Raw genomic sequence first — 5,789 nt, 5'->3', positions numbered from 1 at the left:
AAGCAATCTACACTAGACACACAAAGCACTCACTAAAATTAAATGAAGCAATGGATGTAACAGTAATCAAAACATTAATCCCTTCAAATAAAACAAGATAATGTTGATCATAACAAACAAAAATGAGCAATACACTCAAAATAAATGAAATAAATTCATATTTCATAACGAACACACACATATATTCAGTGAATAAAGCGAATATAATAATTAAAACAATATCAAACAGAATTTGATACGAAATAAACAATAAACGAACAAATATTATGATATACAATGAAAAATAGAACTGTGAAACACACTATTTCATCTATCTACAAAATAAAAACAACAAACACATATTATAATTGTGCAAAGCAATATATATTAATCAAATAACACTATACAATGATAATAAAAACATTATCACAATGATAAAACAATACAAACATATGAATAACATTATAGTTTGTAAAAGTTGAAGGACACATTAAACAATAACGAATGCAATACACACATATAACAATATTAAATATATCTATTACAAAACAGCAAAACAATACAAACGTACCATATGTTTAAAACATAAATAATGTGCCTAAACAGACTTACAAACAGTCAGATGATAAAATAAAATGAATTACAATGAATAAAACCTTAATTGACCTTGATATGAAGTGATCTGACATATCATAAATGATATTATGAATTGCAAACAATACAATGCTTTAATATAAAGGCATAGAACTATTATTAAATGCTTAAAAGGTATGAATACAAAACAAACACAAATGAAGATGATACATGATGAATAGAGGACATCATAATAACATTGACAGCACATTTTACAGGCATGATTCAACAGTTTCATTGTGAAAGTAAAAGTGAAAAACTACTAGTAACACAATTCAAATGCACAAAAATACAAATTAACAAGAACAAATTAATAACATACATATTGTTATTAAATATAGTATTAACTATACAAACAAAACGATACGAACGAATTACAATGATAATTACACTTTGAGTGTAAGAATACAAAACGAACTACACGTATAATAATACAAATACGAACAGAACAAATAACAGAACAACTGCAGAACAATACAGTATGATAAAATAAACATACTATGACACAAAACAAACAATATGACATGAAAAACAAACGAAACAAAGTTATATCATATCATATTATATTACAGACAAGAAGAACTACTATTATACAAATGATAAAACATTATAGTGACGACTATAATAGTAATAATAATAAAACTACGAACAAACGAATGCTAAAGAGATCCTGCAGCTCTCTTAGCAATCAAAATTGAATTAACAATTGATTTATTACATTGAATGGAATAATAATACATTGGACAAACGTAACACTTACAGTAGACTTAATATACGAAGCAAACAAAACATTTACATTGTGAATGTAAATGATATTAGTAAAAACAACAGACAAACACATATCAAACATTATATTAGTCTGATCAACTAGTATAAGTTTGAAGGGGAGTGTTAACATTTATTTCGGATAAATGTGTCATATGTCTCAAATCACACAAACGTCTTGCAAATATACACTATTGCTGAGACATGTCTTCTGAGACATACATCTGAGACATACAATATTAGATAGTATATATATTACTTTAATCCAAGGACAATGAAGCTCATTACAAACCACACAGTCGACTCGTATCAACACCTACACACTATGAGTGGAGTCCACTAAACCCCTACTAGTGTGACTAACTCTTAGTATCCTTGTGAGCAGTGTGCAAACCTACAGAAGAATATTTCCTATTGTTTAGGAAACATTACAACCTCAACACACTAACAGTAGTACTGTGAGCCATCTTGCTGAATGAGAAGACCCTCCTAACCTGTGCACACTGGATATGAGTATTACAAACAGGTGTGTTCAGTATAACAACTAACTAGATATTGAGAATACAGAGTCCAGACATACTAGGGACCTTGAAGGACCAATCAAACTGTACTATACTGTTCCAAATTAGTTGTAGGTATTATCCTACTGTATTAGCAAAGCTGTCTGATCTGCACACCCTAGATACTGACAATACAAACCAGTGAGTACAGGACAATGACAAGGTAGGATAATAATAGGACAGACACACTAGGGACCTTAAAGAATCAATCAAACTATACTGTACTGTTCTGAATTAGTTGTAGGTACTATCCTACTGTATTAGTGAAGCTGTCTGATCTGTACACTCTAGATACTAACAATACAAACTAGTGAGTACAGGATGATAGACAAGGCAGGATAGACATACTAGGGACCTTAAAGAATCAATTGAACTGTACTGTACTATTCTAGACAGTTGAATACATACATATATATATATTGTATTCTACTATTTAAAGTAGTCTAGGGGCATGTGAACAGGTTATCTTACACTGGCAGAAGTAAGAAGTCAGAATTACTGAGTAGTAGTTAGTAGTCAAAGTATTGTACCAAAATCACACTCTGACTAGGAAGGGAAGTACTAGACTACTATGCCTTATTAGTTGTGTCTACATGTACACAATTCCTACTATCTTCATTCTAAGCTACTATGTCTACTAACAACTCTCAGCTATTCTCTGTTACTACTAGCTCCAAGTCCTACAAGTAGTAGTCCAGAAACCACCCATCCTCATTCTTAGAATGTTTTATTACTACTTGTATCTTTAATATCTTTATAGTGCCAAGAACAAAGTTTCTCCCTTGTGATCAATGTGAAGACCTCTAAAGCCTCATTCCTTTACTACCAAATTCACCCTTCAAGGACCTGCCTGTTAAGTGTATAATGGTCTAGCTTGATACTATTACACTCTTACTTGTTAAGCAGCCTAGAAAGGAGGTTATCAGTATTGCCTACATTCCTACACCTGCTAACAACATTATACTTGTTATTAAGCAAAATGGTTCACCTAACAGTCTTGACAAGGCAGAGAAGCACTTACAGGCTATCTGGACCACTCTTAAGAATACACAGGCTACACATAGTCCTGTAGGATGTAAAGGTACCTCTAACAAGTTTGACATACCTACCAACACATTGTCAAAACTCTTTCATCAGTGTTATATTTTCTTACAGGAGTGCTTGAAGAGACAGTTTAACAAGGCAAATGGCAATTTCATGTATGAGGCTCTCACAAATGCAAGGAGGAATAAGGACACACCTCTACAAGGTAAGGAGAGAATACTACTATAGAATGTCTAGTAGGGACTTGTTGACCTGATTATTCAGCTATTTGAAGCATACAACAGGTTTTTGTTAGAGGATAGGTCTATTATTAATGTAATACAATTCTGTTCAGAGACAAACCACTGGTTGAATTGAGGCTTACAGGAGTGTAGTAAGTTCTTAGATAGTATATGTATGTGGTTCTCATTCAACACTTCCTTCTCTTCCTCTGTCATCTGGTCAGGCAATTTGAGTATATTGTTAGTTGAGCCCTACATTCAGGATGACTAGCTGTAAGGATTTGATTTACTAGTTTGTATTTTATTACTACTACATTGCTAATTGTGTCAGATCATTGTATAGTAGGACTCACAAGTACATATATTCTCATTGTAGTTAGTTACACTTCCTCCTCATGTATTTACATGTGTATACTCTTATAAAAGACAGTATTAACTGTTGGGTAAAGGGGATTCTTTTCCCCTAACCCCTCACTCAAGTACTAAGTTATTCTAGTCAGTAGTTGAGTGAACTAAGGGTAATTAGAATTCTCTTGTGAGGAACAGTGAGTTTCCTTACATATTTTTGACTGTACCCACCTAGTACTAAAACCTCTTGCTAGACACTAAGAAACTAAAGGGTCTGATCAACCCTAGGTCTCCCTTGTTATCTAGTACCTATTAGGAATTATTAGTGAGTAAAGTTATGATTTTTGAGTAGAAACAGAGACTACTTACTAGATTGGCCCCTAGTAGGTTCACAATACTTCAGAATACTGTAGAATGCTTCTGGAACACATTATTACATATTAATATGAACCAGTACTAGATATGCTAGAGGTTCACATTGATTGGATAGGTTAAGGACTAAGCATCTGTAATAGCAAAAAGGAACAAACAGGTGTGTATTGAGTTTACAAGTAATGGACAACAAGATTACCTATTGGATATTAATTACAATGTGGCTGCCAAGTCTTGACTGACAATCCCTAGAGGGTACCCAAGTCCAGATATTAATACTAACATGTTAGGAAGTAAGTCCTTGTCCCTTGTAGGCTGGAGGCAACCTAATAAACCTATACCAGGTAATAAGTCCTTGTCTACACAAGACTGGAGGCACCCTGATGAACTAGTACATACTAATAATGTAGAACTAAGGCATGTAATTGTACTAGTACATATAGTTAGACAAATGCACACTGTAGAGCAGACACTAGCAAGTATTAACACTACTAGGCTTAAAGAAATAGCAAATAGTAGTACAGAGAGTAGAAACACTCAGGCAATTGGATTCAAGGATTTGTCCAATCAAGTACAGAAGGTTGAGTTTGAGGATTCAGCTTACTGAGTACAGGTGATTAAGCTTGAGGATTTGCTTGATTGATTTCAGACTACCAAGTTTGAGGATTCACTCAATAGAGGACAGGCAATTTGGTTTGAGGATTCACTAAGTCAATATAGAGAGCTAACAGCAAGCATCAAGGAATTTGTAAGCTAGTACAAGAGTTACAGAGTGTATATAGTTAGTATTAGTAAGAGTATGGATGAGTATCTAGTAAGTACACTTACTTTAGAACAGAAACACATTGACAATAGTAATGTAGAGGGTAATAAGACACCTAAGACCCTTTTAGACAGTAAAGAATGCAGCCAGGACTCAAAGAACAAGAGTAACAAAGGCTAGGAGAGTCAGGCATCAAAACTACAGAGAATTGATGAGGAACAAGATTTCCAGAAGGCAAGTAAGACCTTCAGACACATTGTAAGAGCTAGAGTAATTGAGATAGACATAGGACATGTCAGCCCATTCTACAGTTCAATAGACATTAAAGATTTGAATAAGAGAATGTACAGGTTTGATAGAATGTATTAGGAAGAGGAGAAAGTAACTCCTTCATTAAACAAGAGTAGACTCAATAGTATAGTAACAGAAAAGTGTGAAATGCTTCAGACAGGCTACAGAACAAAAGCCAGACATGCTACAGTACCTACAGACAGTAGAGATCAGAACTATCAATCTAAGAGTGTAGAAGAAACACTCAAGAGTCCAGACAAACAATTGCATTCACAGAAAGTAAAAGGAAAGTGTAAAGTAAAAGGAATACACAAAGTACAAGGAACAGAACAAAAACCAGAACTGCCAGGCATTTAATACAATTGTAAAATCGATTCAGACTATCCAAGCAAAACAGACATCACATTAACAGAACAGTACTTTGAGGATAGCAAAAGTGAACACAAATTGGAACTACAAGGATTAGTACTTGATCTAGAGGGTGAAAATCAAGCATACACTCACAAAATCAAGTGTTTAACCTCATACATGGTAGATATTGACTATACATTGTACAGGAGCAATGTACAGGAGTACTACAATGGATACAACACCCTAGCCAGGTCCAGGAATAAGAGAGAAAGTGAAATACCTGGATATATACAGTCTCAAATAGAAACATTAAGTTTTTCAGGACATTAGAGTATCCCTTATAAAAATAAAAGGAACAAATGATCCTATAGTAATACTTTGCAATTGAAAGCAGTCCTAGGCAAGGCAAACACTAGTGGTATTAGTGAGAACAATATTGATTCAGAGTGTAGCAAACTATAC

Source organism: Fomitiporia mediterranea (genome assembly GCF_000271605.1).
Source record: "Fomitiporia mediterranea MF3/22 unplaced genomic scaffold FOMMEscaffold_8, whole genome shotgun sequence".
In the NCBI taxonomy this organism is placed as follows: domain Eukaryota; kingdom Fungi; phylum Basidiomycota; class Agaricomycetes; order Hymenochaetales; family Hymenochaetaceae; genus Fomitiporia; species Fomitiporia mediterranea.
This window is presented reverse-complemented; position numbering follows the sequence as displayed.